Source organism: Streptopelia decaocto (assembly GCF_964273445.1).
Source record: "Streptopelia decaocto genome assembly, chromosome: 2".
NCBI lineage: Eukaryota > Metazoa > Chordata > Aves > Columbiformes > Columbidae > Streptopelia > Streptopelia decaocto.
In genome coordinates this window covers 68,528,327-68,544,866 of record NC_138655.1, presented here as the reverse complement: position 1 = coordinate 68,544,866, position 16,540 = coordinate 68,528,327, and positions in this window count along the sequence as shown.

Here is a 16,540-nt window from a genome sequence, read left to right as displayed (position 1 = left end):
CTAAATTCTATTAAAATCTCCACCAGCTGCCCAAGATTTAAGACTGAACTACTGAATTGAGACTTATTGAATTAAGACATTATTGCTAATGTGAGCCAGTAAAATAATAATTAAAATACACAGGATTAATATAAGTCTTTGTTTCCTGTATGCCACTAGAACTCAGTCTGAATGTGGCTCTGTACACACATACATGGAATATCCTATCACCTTAGTTAGCATAACAAAACCTTGTCCCTCTAGGTTTTTTTCCTTTGTACAGTTGCACTGACCTCAGCTGCAAAAACTTTGAGAAATAAAGGTAATATTAAAATAATTATGGAGGTTTTCTTGGGTGAATAGTGTAAATATTTTTCAAGTTGTATTTTCGCACATAGTGATTCAAATTGAACCATCTGAAATGTTATTCTGCTGTACTTTCCCTAGTTATAATTAATATAATATTGAACTTCCTACTCTAATATCCAAGTGTGTCCACATTCCCTGTGCAGAGAGAATGGCAGGTACTCTGGCGATGGTCACTCTTGGATTCAGGGTTTCTGGTTTTGGCATTACTGTTGCATTTCTGTTGCTGGAGGAGAGGAGGAGTTTGCACGAGCAAACAAAACCAGTATTTAGAAAATCCCTGTTGACCAATCATTGCTTAGTCTGGTAGGTCATTGGGGAATTTAACCTCTTCACATCCCCCTTCATCCTCCTACATCCTCACCAAGTAAGACTGTTGGGTCCTAGGAGGTCCCATTTGAACAGAGAGCTCCCTGAGAGTGTTATCTTACTCCGCTACCACACCACAGTCCTAAGTGCTATACTTTTCTACATCTTCTCTTTCCCCAAACCTCTTACTTCTAACAGCAGTTGCATCTCTGCTGCCATTGGGATCACAGCAGTTGACAGGACTATCAGCGTAACTGAGAGGCAGTGGTAGTTGCCGGGTCATCTTACTACTCACAAGTCCCTGAATTTGGAGACAAGTGTGTTGCAGCTAGATTTGTGGTCCCAGTGACTGCTGACCAGCACCTCTGCTTTACCACTTCCTCACAGCAAAACTGAAGCACGTCTATAAAAGATCCCTTCCTTTCTGAAGAGCAGGTTCCCAAGGTGACATGTAGCCTGTGCATCCTGCTAGAGCACAAAGGTAGTCTTCTAAATGCAAGATGCAATAGAGAACACAGATCTAAATATGCCCAGAAAAAAAGGATTCTTTACTGGTGGAAAGATCTCATTATCATTTTTCTTACAAGGCAGAAAAATACTCAAAGTCAAATAATTTTGTAGAATTCATGACGAAGGGGTGTGGGGGGGGGGAAGAACAAAAGATGCTTACCAGCACCTCCCACAGGGCTGTTATCTGGGTGTGCATGGAAGTCAAGAGGTGATTAATCACAGGGCTGAAAGATCAGGTTTTCATAAGCGGTTTAAGACATTCTTGGTACTTCATCATTGGCTCAGTACTGTGCAGCAGAGAAGAAAGTCAGTCATCAAAATCAATGCAGCCTGAGGTCACTTGCCTCTCATGTCTTTCTGGAGGTAGAACTTTGATTGCTTTTGTTCTTGTAAGTCATTCTACAGTTTGTTCACAATCTGGCACCCCATAACTTTCTATTACTTGTGCACCTCTCTAGTGACAGCCTCAGAAGTAGCCTCACATTCAGGGTTTTCTGAAGCTTGGCCTGTTTCAGGAAAGTGAGGAGATTTTGCTGTGTGCTGGTTTGAGGGGCCAGAAGGGAAAATACACTGCTGTGTCAAAGTGTTATTGACATCACATGTTGGTGCTCCGACTCAGGCATCAAAATCCTATCACTGTGACTATACATTAGGAAGGAACACAAAAGGAAACAACGGTTCATCTGCAAAGGATAGAAATTAATATAGAAAAGCACATGGGAGGTTACTGAAATAGCACACGTTATGATTACATTATTGAGACAATATGGTGAACTTTCTGTGGTTTTAGATAGGATATGCTGTATGCCAGATTTCATAGTGTTCTGCACATAAAAGCCTTAAGAATGGCACCAATAAAATTTGTAAAAAATAAAACAACTACTTTCCCCCCCTTTCCCTTTCTCTCACAGTTCAAACCAGACCTAACATGAAGATAAACCAAGCTTTTAGGGGAATCATGAGGGAAGTCTCCAATAAAATTTGCATGCCACAAAGCAGAATACATGCAGAGAGCTTATCTATAAATCATCTTAAGCTTCAAGCTTTTCCTCTTGGGTCCATTCTTCAACTATGCAACATGGCTCATAATTAAAGCAAAGCAAAACAAAATTCCACATGGCATTTGTGATTCACCCTTATAAAAAGAAAAAGAGGTTCTCAGCCTCATGGAAGTCTCCTTCATTTGTGCTTGAACCTACAACATGCAAAGCAAATGTGTTCAAATACAAATTTGCTTTTATTTTAGACATAACTTTCATGAACACTATCTTCTGGGGCATTAGAAGAGATTCATTCCATAAAAGTACTTAATTAAAACTCAGTGAATGTACGTTGACTGGGAATCAGTTTTGGTGATTTTTTTTGTGTTTGTTTGGTTGGTTTTGGTTTGGTTTGTTTTTTTTTGTTTGGTTTTGTTTTTGTTTTTTTTGTTTCTTTTGGGATTTTTTTGTGTTGTTGGTTTTTGGTGTGGTTTTTTTTTTTTTTTCCTTTCTTCAAACTGTTTATGAGCAAGTATTGTTTCTATTAACATATTCCTTAATAGAAGGTATTTTCCAACCCGTTTGAACATCCTATTTTTGATGTCAAACTGCTCCAGTTTTGTCGGGGGTCAAGACCCCAGCATGGGTTCGGGCCTACGGCGACAGAGGAAGAAATGCGGCCATCCGGTGAAGCATACTTCAGTTTATTGATACAGAGCACAGACTTTTATAGCGGTTCTATTAATTATGCCTACTCGTCAAACACCGATTTGATAGCATACGTAATGAGCCCATCCCAACATACATAATGAGTTCATCCCCTTCTGTGGCTTCTCTGGTATGTGAATTCCCTCGTTATCTCGGAGCTGCCTCCTGAGACTTGTTTATCCAGGCCTCTCTCAGGCGCTGCCTCCTGAGACTTGTTTACCCAGGCCTTTCTCAGGCAATACCTTCTCACTCACCCTTGCTCAGCTCATGCTAACTGAGGCCTACTCATGCTAACTAGAAGAGATCCTCTTCGTAGAGAGGGTCTCATGCCCTTTCTTTCTTGGCCATTCTCCAACACAGTTTGCCCGCTTGCTCTTCATGGTTTATAATTAGTCCTAAGTTACCAAACAATATTTGTGCTTCCTGATTAAATACATGAAACTTTTTAAACAAAAGACAGCAAAACAATAAATAGCAAATACTGTATTAATGAAGAGCAAACACAACACATCTGGTAAGAAGCATTTGATGAAAAATTACCTACACCAAGGAATCATGAATCATTCAGAACTCATGAACATTTTCACGAGTAGTTGGCAGTTGTAACAAACAACAAATAATACAGCTAAAGAAGAGACACAGAATGAAGCGAGCCTATTTATTTAGAATTGTATCGATGAACCTACATTTACTTCATCCAGCATTTATTGTCCCACAAGGATCTCCCCCCCACTGCTACAAAAAGTTTTGAAATATCTTCTTTCCTTTCACTCTGGCTTCAGACAATTACAAACAAACGCAATGTTAAGCCTAACACAACACAATTATTCAGAATCTGCTTTTATGTTACATTAATAATGTAGTACAGGTCTGCCCAGCAACATGCACTTTCTCTACCAAGGCAATGAGCCTGTCTGACTGCTTCCTCAGCAACCTGCTAGATAAAATTTTAGTAGTCTGCTATTTACATCAAGGGTCCAGTATAACAGGCTGATGAACACACTTCTGATTGTACTGGGAACTTCAAGTAGCAGGCATCCAACTGCAGTGCCTGTTGTGAACTAGAAGATAAAGGTGAAGAGGAGACAATATCTGGTTGTCACTTTGCTCTCAGTTCAGTAGACTGTGAGGAGAGACAGAGGCTGCATGTTCTTATAGCGATTTTTGTTTGCACTTTTACCCATTTTTTCCTTTATTTTTCACAACATAACAGTTTTTTTCTGCCCTGAAATTTTGTTTTGAAAACCAGTGATTATAAGATCATAGGGACAGGAGTTGGACTCAAAGATTCTTTTGGATGCCTTCCAACTCAGGACATTCTATGGTTCTATGAAGAATACATAAAAACATAAGAAAACCCATACTGAGTTAGGGAAAAGGTCTATGTAGTACCTGCTGCCAGTCATACAAGAATAACTTATGCCTAAGGAATAATTAAGGGAGGCACATACTAATGCTGGCCCAGCATTCTCTCCTAACCTCCGGTGCTACCTGCTTTAGGGGCTTCCTGAAACAAAGATGGTGCTTTTAATATTTAATAACTGCAATTAGTGTTTCTTCCAGCAACATGCGCAGTTCCTTCTCAAACTTTGAGAACCCTACAGCCAGGGGTTCCACAACTCAAGCACAGGCTGTGCTACAGGGCAGCTCTCTGTTTGGTTTGAACCTGGTCTGTGCTAATTTTTTTTATGCCCTGTAGCCCTTGTATACATAAACCTTTTATTCCTGTAAAAATAAATATTAGCTGACTTTTCTATAACAATATCAGATCACAAAGCATATTGTCCATGAGATCATTGTCATCTCTGTATTATCAAAGGCAAACAGACAGTACCAGAGTAGGCTGTGTGGAGGTGACAGCAGGGTCACAGCAGAGATCCTGCCCAGTACTCTGAGGTGAGGACTGTAACAACTGCTTTTGAGTGTTAATTGTGCTTACAGCCAAACACAGTCTATCTAGCATTGCCTCTCCCTTCAGAGCATACAAATTCCAAACCTCATTAAAATAACAACTTTCATTTACCTGCCTGGGAGGAGGCCAGGCTCTCTCAGGTCCTCTCAGGAGGACCATGGATGCTTTGCAGACTGAAAAGCAGCAGAGACACAGCATTCTCCTTGCAGAAAAGAGAGACCGGAGACACCCAAGCCCACTTGTACTTGGGCACAGATCCATCTGTCAAGCCCTCTGGGCAGCAAAGCTGATGAAGACCAGATCCTGCACTGCTATTATAGGTTAAAGCATCAGCTATGAAGCAGTCCAGACCCTGAAAAGCCTTCCCTAGGTGGTTCAAGTGAATAAAGGTAACACAGGACTCATCTACCAAAACCTGAATAGCTGTAAAATCTTTGGGGCTGGGTCAGCATACCCCTCCATGTGCCAAGACTGCCAGACATGTCCTCTGACAATATGAAGTAGGAACTAAGGTTATTCAGCCTCAGATCTGATTGGAAAATTTCCAAGGCTAGGTTTATCAAAATCTGCAAAGTACCATTGTTTGAAATGAAACATCTCCCAGAAACATAGAGCTGGCTGCAGCATATTCAGGATGCTGTCAATGGCCAGAGCAAAAGAGGTCAAGCAAAAAACACCCCCACAGAAGAGCCAGTAACCTTACAATTTGGCCATGGGAAATACCTAGGCATTTGCCCTGGTTCTGAATTGGGAAGAGTCTTGAAACAGCATTTCCTTAGTAGCCAGCATATTGCCTGCTCTGTTGCTGGCAATTGCTTTTCATGAGATGCTGAGAAGTTTTTGTTGAAAGGACAGCAAGTGGGTCAGGACCAAGTAAGAAAATCAGGTAGTAACTGGCATGTGCATTAAGTCATTCAGGTTTAAATACTTATTTATTCTTTGGAAAAACCCAGCACTTTTCTGTGTAGGTTTTAACCAGTTAATTGTAAGCCATCATGCCAGTCTTAATGTTATATATTAAATAAAGCAGCTCCCACTATGCACACATTTTATAATATTGCTGAAAAAGTGTGAAGAGATGGAGATCCTACCAAGCATCATTATACCCCCTTGATGAGGTGTCTCCTATTTAATTTCTGTGGGATCCTAGTGCTGGAAATGTTATTGCTCTGATTAGGCCTGTTTACATGTTAGCCATTTTCTGCAGATCTAAAGAGGAACACGTTTTGGAAATCTATGATTAAAGCTATTTGCTTCAACTTAGATGTTGATACTACTTGTGATGTAGTGCCTGCCATAATTCTAAGGTATTCCCTGCGGAGATAAATCTGGAGGAAATGAGTATTTTATTCAGAGCTTGCCACAGAAAATTACAAATGCAGAAAAATCAATCTTTATAGCTTAAACTGTATGAATAGTGCAGCAACCTAATTCTATACAGTTGTGTGGAATTTGTTTTTATGTAGATTGCACTTTATCTCATTAACTACCATCATATAAACAACATCATTAGTATTCTGAAAGATTGTCCTTAATAAAACAAGTATGTAATATTGTGCTGCTTTATCTGTGCCTAGAAATCACTATCATTTTAATTTTATATGGGAGTGGAACTATGGCTGCTGTATTACTATACTAGGACCAGATTGTGCTGCTGCCTTGCTCTTGAAAACAGTCCCACTAGCCTGGCTGCAAATTGCAAACAAAAGATTTTGCACTTGGAAAAATATTGTCTTGGTCAGAAGGAAAGAATAACTAAAATTTTTACTACTGCCTCTGAAGCTAAAAGGCATTTTAGTGCCCAGGCAAGTTCTTCTGCTCTTTGGGGCAGGTGAAACCAGATAAATCAATTGCATAAATTCAGCAGCTCTTCTCAGCCAATTCACATGAGCAAGGTCCATCCCACTAACTGGAAGACATAAAATCATGCTCTGTGTCTACACAGAACTAATTGGCTTGCAGCAAGTTTCATGCATTTTTCATTTAAAAAAAAAAGATCTCTGAAGTCTCATAAATCTAGGTTTACTCTGTTTGTGAAGCTACAGACCTCCCAATTTGTACTCTAATTATGCTTTGTTATTGTTATTATCAGCTTATTCTTGCTATGAATGATTTTGTATCACTTGAAATTGATGCTAATACTCTTTGACATACAGCCTGACATATATTAAGAATGCAGAAAATGATGACAGAACTAATTAAAAATCCATCTGTTCAGTTAATTTAGAGGTGTGCCAAACAGTTCAAATGAGACTTGGTCAGCAGCAAATCACATCCACCTGTACCATTTGCTTAGCAGTTACTGTTCTGAGTAATGTTATTTCCTTAGAAACACTCCTACTATTAAGTTCAGAGACTGCACGCTGAGCTATGAGAGCGTGAAAAACACAGCTATTACTCTTGAACAGAAATACTACACATAAAAATGTAGTATGAGCCTGGTAAATGAAAAAAAAGACATATGACAAAATGCTGTATATCATGTTGACTCACTCCATTAATTGTAATGACTGTGCCTCCCAGACACAGAACAATCACATCAGTATTACCTATAGAGATATTGCAGCTCTCTATACAGGAAAAATTTCTCCCTTAATGTCAATGATCTGTGCTTTTCTCTCCTGTAAGCCCATCAAAGTTAATAGAGTTGTACCAAGAATACATTTGGTCCCATCTGATTATGGCACACTGAACATGCTCTCTTATACCCTGTCTGCCATGTTATTGCTTTACATGCAAAAAAATAATAATTCAAAAAGTATTCAACTGGCAAGATAGCTTTTTTTTTTATTTGAATAAGGAAAGAAAATAGGCATGTTTCAGTCTGATGAGCAGTGGTCTGTCATGTGGCAGACATATTATCACAGATTAGGTATATTTCCTCTCTACCAAAGAAATTTTGCCAGAATAAGAAGATCATTTATAAGTAAAATAAACTACTCAGCATTTTCTTCTTCCTTGTTCTGCAGTCAGACTCCCTTCAGCATGTACCACTTGCATTTGGATGCCAGACCCCAGAGATGGCAGTGCCCACACACTCCCACACTCACAAGGACTCCCTTGGCTGGTCACTTCAACTTTTGAAAGCTGCAACCAGTGGACAACTTTAAAGAGTTCAAAACAAACAACTTCAATAGAAAGCGAAGCAGAGAGCAGTCACCTGTTTAGCATGAAGCTAGCAAAACAGGCATAAAGGAACAAGAAAACAGCAGCTTCAATGACATGAACCAAGTATTTCTCATCAGCAAATTTTATTCCCATTTCTTTCCCAGGCGACTATACACCAGTCAGCCTCACCTCTATCCCTGGAAAGGTAATGAAACAACTTATCCTTGGTGCCATCTTAAGGCATATCAAGGATAAGAGGGTCATTAAGGGCAGTCAACATGGCTTCACCAAGGGGAAGTCATGCTTAACCAACCTCATAGTCTGTTATGAGGACATAACGAGGTGGATGGATGATGGCAGAGCGGTGGATGTGGTCTACCTTGACTTCAGTAAAGCAGTTGACACAGTCTCCCACAGCATCCTCACAGCTAAACTGAGGAAGTGCGGCCTGGACGATCAGCTAGTGAGGTGGACTGGGAAGTGGCTAAAGAAAAGAAGCCAGAGAACCATGGTCAATGGGAGAGGGTCTAGTTGGAGGCCTGTATCTAGTGGAGTGCCTCAGGGGTCAGTACTGGGACCAGTATTATTTAATATATTCATCAATGACTTGGATAAGGGAATAGAGTGCACTGTCAGCAAGTTTGCTGATGACACCAAGCTGGGAGAAGTGGCTGACATGCCAGAAGGTTGTGCTGTCATCCAGTGAGACCTGGACAGGCTGGAGAGTTGGGTGAGGAAAAATTTAATGATATATAACAAGGGCAAGTGTAGAGTCTTGCATCTGGGTAGGAACAACCCCAGGTTCCAGTATAAGTTGGGGAATGACCTGTTGGAGAGCAGTGTAGGGGAAAGGGACCTAGGGGTCCTGGTGGACAGCAGGATGACCATGAACCAGCACTGTGCCCTTGTGTTAGAACGGGGGTGGTTAGTAGGTCGAGAGAGGTTCTCCTTCCCCTCTGCTCTGCCCAGGAGACCACATCTGGAATATTGTGTCCAGTTCTGGGTCCCTCAGTTCAAGAAGGACAGAGAACGGCTGGAGAGAGTCCAGCTCAGGACAACAAAGATGATTAAGGGAGTGGAGCATCTCCCTTATGAGGAAAGGCTGATGGAGCTGGGTCTCTTTAGCTTGGAGAAGAGGAGACTGAGGGGTGACCTTATTAATGTTTACAAATATATAAAGGGTGAGTGTCACGGGGGTGGAGCCAGGCTCTTCTCGGTGACAACCAACTGTAGGACAAGAGGTAATGGGTTCAAACTGGAACACAAGAGGTTCCACTTAAATTTGAGAAGAAACTTCTTCTCAGTGAGGGTAACAGAACACTGGAACAGGCTGCCCAGGGGTGTTGTGGAGTCTCCTCTGGAGACATTCAAAACCTGCCTGGACACATTCCTGTGTAACCTCATCTGGGTGTTCCTGCTTCGGCAGTTGGATTGGACTAGATGATCTTTTGAGGTTCCTTCCAATCCCTAACATTCTATGATTCTGTGTGCTTGTTATGGTTTCAGGTCAGTATTTTTATTACTGTTTCCTAACTTCTAGTTTTAGTTAACACTAAGCATCTTTCCAGTGTACTTGGGAATCTAATAAGCTGCAGTAGAGCCAGAACCACAACCTTAGGGTACCAGCATTCATAGACAGGTGTGGAGTCACTCATGGGGCAACTTGCATGTTAACTCCCTGAATATGGACATTATGAAGGACCTTCATAGATGCACACTGTTTAGTATGTTTTTCTACATTGGTACAACCAAGAGAATGAGCATCACATCAGAGAAGCTGCTGGGAAGAAGGAGGCAGAGAGCAAAGCTGGCTGAGGGCTGCAGTATCAGTGTGGACAAACACAATCCAGAATGCTTGGAGTGAGGGATGGAAGAACCCTTTCAATGACAGAGAGAGATCTGGAGACTTAAACTCATGATTTAATAATATCATGGAATGCATTAAGAGAAAAGTGAGCAAGAGAGATGAGGAAAAATGTTGGTCAAACTAGAGAGAGAGATGAGAAACAGGATCTTAGAAAGGTTCCTGAGTGAGAACACACCTGTGGGCAATCCTTTAGCCGCAGTATTTCTCTGTTTATTCCAACATCACTAACATATGTCTCTAGCTATATTAAGCCTGCAAAAGTGTAATGCCCTATTCTATAAAGGTTTGTACCAGGTAGAGGGGTGTTCGTTTCAGAAGCATTTGCTGAGCAAGGAAGGAACATGCCAGACATTTCACTAATTCACTGGGTACTGATTATTGTATGTTCAACTGATGTCTGGGATAGCAGGAAGATGGCTGTGCAGAGAGGTGTAAGAGATAGACTAGTGAAAAATGCTGTATTGATCCCAGAATGTGGGATCTGATCAGTAGTCAGAAATAATCAAGTCAACAGAAATAATAATTTATCATCCTGCTCAGTGGCAGCAACTCATTGAGACACACACACACACACACACACACACACACACAAAAAAGAGTCTCACAACTGATGTATATGTCTCACTAGAATAAATTTAAACCCCAGTAACCAGCTGGGGAGGCATCACTATTATTGACTAACAAAAGACAAGTTGCTAAAACTCTAGGTTCTAAAAATTGTAATGATCTGTCAGTCAGCTAAAAACACCAGCATCTCACCTTGCCCTATATGTGTAATGTGGCTTATTTAGATTGGAAGGAATAGATTTTCTAGATGCTGCTGACTTTGGGATCATTTTCTTGGACAGTCCTGTGAGAATTTCAGCTAAAGTTACAGGTACATCTTGGTACTTCTGGTCCAAGTCACAGCTCCTGCTATACAGTCAAGTATCCTTAGGATCTCTACACATGAGGAGATAAGGTTGTGACCCTGAATAATATTTTCTGGGCTTTCTCTGCACAATTTTGGGGCAGAGCTGACTCCAGCCCGTTCTTACACACCCACACCAAGAGCCAGCTGTGAGAGCATATGGCTGGGCTGTGGGAGGCTTCATTTTAGAGCGGGGTCTTCACTCATAGCACTGATATTCAGAGGGGAGTGCTTTAACCATGAGGAAAAGGGAGAGCACTGAGTTTGCACTCTCAGTCCTCAGTGTAGAAGACTTTCCTGTTCATATAACACATAAATGAGCAATTCTGTTTTGGCCAGTGTGGTAGATCCAGGCTCCCAGCATTCAACCCAGTTGAGTATATTACTCAAAATGGGTTAAGCTTCAAGAGCAGGCACCCAGTCCCTGGTCTCTTTTGGGAACTCTAGCGAGATGACAGGGGTAAAAATAGATCATTGTCTCAGACATAGATCCTGAATGGAGATTGTCATGGAGGCACCCAAAAGTCAATTTTAAGCAGACAATGAGTTCAAGACCAGACTTTGTTCTAGCTGGAAAAGTGTAGCTTAAAAAACAACTAGAAACAGGTTTATACAATTATTTAGCACTCCGAAAACATAAAGTACAGGTTAGGATATCAGTTGAGGAAATTATTGGGGTACAACAACATAAAAATAATAAGGATCCACAATGTGCACACTTACACTCACAAGAAACAAAACCAGAGGCCTCTCACTCCAGGGCTCCCACAAGGAATAATCACTCGCCTGGGTTAGGCAAGGATGCCTATCCAGTAAATATATCCAGTAAATAACCACTCACCCAAATGAGGAGGTGAGCTGCTCTCAATCCTGGGAAGTCTTCTGAGACAGCATCCCAGTCGAAGGGAAGGGCTCCAGTTCACAGCTCCACTGCTCCAAGAAGACCACTCCAAGGGGGTCTTCAGTGGGCACCCCATTTTATAGCCTGGTCAGATCTGGCTGTGGGCATTATAACATGGTCCAGAAGCTTCTCAGCTTCTCTGGGCACCTCCTTCATTGAGGACCCTGTCAATCGACTGAGGGTCCCACCCCTCTTGCCCCCTCCACCTGGCTGGAGGTGAAGTCACCTTGCCTTGGGGTGGGGGAGGATGTGACTGTCAGAACCTTGGCACCACCCTCAATGTGTACCTTGGGACAGGCACAATGGGGCACAAAAGGTGCTACGGAGCCATCAACTGCCCTATGGAAGGCTCTGGATCTCAGGGAGATGTGCAGCTGCCACAAAGATTAAAGATAAGGGCAGCACAGGAGCTTGTTCTCCTGTCTTGTGGATCAACACTCCACCCAGGACACCCTTTTCCTCCTTGCTGGACTTTGTGCAAGGCTCATACCAGCAGCTGTGCTCCCACACAGCCCTCACAGATGACAGCAGCATAGTATTGACTGGTTTGAGGATCTCAATATGAATTTAACTGCTGAGCTGTTTGGTCCCAGCTGAACTGATTATGTCCAGCAGCAAATGTGGAAATGTAGGTACTTCAATGTTTAAGTTGACTCCAGGCTTTGGAGCTGGAACTGCTGGTAGCTACAAGCCCATCTGAATCTAAAGCCTTGTTAATGCATCAGAAGGATTTAGAAAAAAAAAAAAAATATATATATATATATATATATATATTTTAGAAGGTAAACTAATCACTAGAGGTGTAAGGGCAAGGTAAAAACTCCATTTATAGAAGAGAGGATGGCACAATTCAGACAAAATTTAGGTGATAATCACTGAGCTCTATTAAGAAGTGTTCAGTTACATTTCTATGGTACCATCTTCCAAAAACCTTCTCCCTTCCTAAAAAAATAATACAATCAGTAAGCAATATATTGTGATGCTTTCCCTCACAATAGCACTTCTGTCATTTCTTATCAACTCTAGAAAAAGATTTGCATGATGACAAATCTATAGTATCTAAGTCCTCTGGGGGAAATTAGCATGCCATTATAATTTGTGTTAATATTTGGTTTATTTCCCTGTCAAACTTTTGCTGTTTTCTTTTTGAACATGTGGGATAAATGGAATCATATAAATTGTATGGGTGTTGAATTATTTTGTTGCTTTCAGGTAACTTCCTTAATAACTTTTATAATCTAGAAATCCTGTATCTGAAATACCTATTCTAAAGTTGTGAAACTGAAGGGCTGCACTCCTAATGGTCCCACGTTCCACATTCCTCGAACTCACAGCATTGTGCAGGGAGTTGATGTCTAATAGAATTTGAATGTTTCCCTCATAGAAAAGCAACACCCATATTCACTTATAGGAAGAGATGCCATTCAGTGAGCCACTATCCAAGTAAAAGTTATCAAAGATTTAGGTCTATCTTAGAGCATTGTCTGAGAATATTTCCTATAATCACAGTCAGGTCAAGGCCATCCACACCTCATCTCATCTCAAATGCCATTTGCGAGGGTTTCCAGATTTGCATGTCAAGACCAGTGACATCACTGGAACCCACACATAGAAGCCCTAAGACTGACAAAGATGCAACTATCACTATTTTGGCCCACACAGTGTTGGTAGATTTATAGAGCGGTTGTAAACTCATGAAACATTCTGAAAAGACAAACTCAAGCAAGTTGAGTGAAGAATTGAGCTTGGGGTTCATTTAGCATATTATTCCCTGCAAATTGTTTCAACATTTTTTAATTATCCACAAAAAGTTATTTCTCCTAAAGTGCTGGAAAGTACGTTGCATTTTTTTGAAGCACAGGTGTATGGTATTCATATGTTTACCCTTTGCACATTGTTGACCTTGCTTCACAGTTCTACACCCCACAATGGGCTGAAATCCAAGTTCCCCATTTTGTGTCTCAATATATATATACAGTACAGCCTAAAAAAAATCTTGATGTTACTGGTATTAAATGTTAGATCCAATTTAACATTTACTCTCTGAAACATATTTATAGCAGCAAATGGGTTTTTTTCTCTTCATTTAGGCAACATTTTGCCTAATGAGCTAAAACTTACTGAGTCATTTTATTTTACTGAATGAAGATACTCACATGCAACAAGAGTTATCTTGTTAAAAGGGTGAGCCTGGAAACCAAGATTAACCGAGCCAAGAACTGCTATGTGCATAGCAGTGTAATTTAGCATTTGGTCAGAGGATATGTGGTCAAAGCATGCTACCTATTGCAGACACTGGAAACAGTGGTGAGGCAGGAAAAGCAGAAACAGAGTGCTGCATATTTTCACTTATACCTTCTTATGTTGCTTTCCTAGCACCTACCTTCCTGAGTGTAGCACATAGAGTATATTGAATTATAACCACAAAGCTATCTTTTTTTTTTTTTTTTTAATTCTCTCTCTAATTCTGGTGTCCACTTGCTAAAAAGCAAAATTAAAATTGAGAAGGACAGAGAAGTATAAAAATATACTGAAGGACCAGATAAAATTTCCTTCAGTGAAAGAGCTGCATCAGTTTATACCACTTGAAAGAAATACAAGACATGGGTTCACAACACAACCTTCTCTCCTTTGCAGGGAAAGAAAAGAGTTAAGGTGGTGGCTCTTCTTCAGATAAGGACCAATACCTGGAAGCTGATGCTCAACAAATTTGAACTAAGATGTTCCTTGAAAATTGATCAAATACTGGAACAAATTTCCAGGAGAGGTGACTTCACCCTCACCTGTTGTCACTGTAAAGCAGAACATCGTTGCTCACAGGGGTGCCTGAAGGCACCCCATAGTGCCAACCACCCTTCTGAGAGCAAGCAGGCCACCTCCACACTACATGCTGCTGCCCTGGAAGCACAACTCAGCATCCTGCTGCTGCTGCAGGGCAGACTCATCTGCAACAGTTTCAAAGCACAGCTATGGCAAACTCCAGCCTGCTCAACCAAGCAATGTATCTTTAATCAAACACAAGCTATTCAGCTCAGTACAGCAAACTAGTCAAAATACAGTACTCTGATATTCAAAGGTCAGGCAGCAGGGCTTCCCATTAGCCTCAGTGCACAGCTAATACCTACCATATGCTGGCTCCTTCACAGAAGTGTGCCCTTTGGTACAGCAAAATACTAATATCATCCCACCACTTCCATACTGGATTAGATTCCAAGTGTTTCTGACACTTCATAAACTGTATATAGGGTTATACAGATTTCACAGGCTGCAAAACAGTTTAATAGCTTGCCCAAAGTCATGTCTAAACAAAGAATTTACAAGAAAGCATCCTAATCCCAATGTGGAAAAGTCACCCCTAAAACTGCAATGTCCTGATTATAATATAGAAAAGCTAAACAGGCAGAAGGGATGAGCAAGCCAATTCCTTGAGACTTATCTACTGAGGCTTTCCCTCTGGGTGAATTTCTGCCCAATTCTTTCTGCTCCATAGACTAGTTAAGTGGAAGCTGGCATATTTCCAGGGAGAACCTGACTGCAGATGTAGATTTTATTTTTTTAAAAAGATGGTAGAAAATTAAGAGCTTGAGAACACTAGGGCTGGATCCATAAGGGGTGGAAGTTTGCTATAATTGCTGACTTGGAAAGCTAAAACATTGACAAATTAAAGTCAAAAGTGGGAGGTTTTTCAGTTCACTACAATGTGAAAAAGGCAGTTCATCTTCTGTGCTAAGGAGACATTCAACTTTGGGCCAGTCTACTTCCTTACAAAAGCCCAGAATAAACCCTCACTAACCACAGCCAGGTGCAAACTTTACATTGTTGCATAACATTTGGGTTCCAGGGTTTGACATGAGGGAAGAGGAAGACTAACAAAACTTGGATCTTGTTTCCAGCTCAAACAACTTTGTGTTTAAGTTTGGGCAAGACACTTGAAACACAAATGTTGGTCCTTGGTAGCTAAGCGAGGCTCCTAGTCAGTTTCCTGAGGATTTAAGGTTAGGCCTAAATCCAAACTGATGCTGTTAGTTTTTCCAAGTAACACATTATAAAGCTTAAAAACTTTGTGCGTTAGAGCCTCAGATGGTGTTTGCTTAAAGTATTCTGGGATCCTCAGTATATTGATACCAGGGAAGTGTACCGTATCCCTCTTTACTCCCATCTTGGTAACACTTAAACTTGCATTTAAGTTATATATACATACACATACATATATATCTATCTTGATGCTAATATTGTTAAATATTCTTCTTATCAAATGTTCTTTAGACAGATAATTGATCATTTCACAGTAGTGTTTAACAACACCATATTGCAGTCCAAAACGATTGATACATGTGAATTCCTGGCCATATTCAAAACCATTACAGGGACAAATTTGTTCATCCTCCTGTTTCATTCCTGTAAAAATATGCATTTCATTTTTGTCTTACTGGAAGTTTTCATCAAGAAGCAACTCTTGAACCAGGGATTCCCAGACCTTTGACCAATAGGCTTCTGCTTACCCTCAGAATGTCCCACAGGCCACAATGGAGCCTCATCATCCCAGTTTTAATTAAAAAATACTGCTGGCTCTATTAGACCAACAGTGATATGAGTAAGATCAATAGCATTAGTAACAGCCTTCAGGATTTTATTTCTGAAAGAGAGGAAGAATAGTTTTTGCCCCATGCAAAACTGCAAAACATCCCTGTTTTTATGTTCCATCTTCATACTGGTCCTTGTGGTCCTTTCCTTGTCCCTGTACCTTCTTTTTTTTTTTTCAACAAATATTACAGCAAAGAGCTACACAGCAGTGATTCCCAAACAAAAAGGTTGCCCATGCAAAATTCTTCAGGTACTCTTCAGATACCTCCGCCACCCTTTTTTCCTCTTGCCAATTCTTATGTACTTAAGATTAAAGTGTGATTTTTTTTTTCCTTTGAAGAAGAGCTGAATGTGTTTTCCCACTTTACTAATTACAACATGATATATGAGGCAGAAAGCCTTGCAA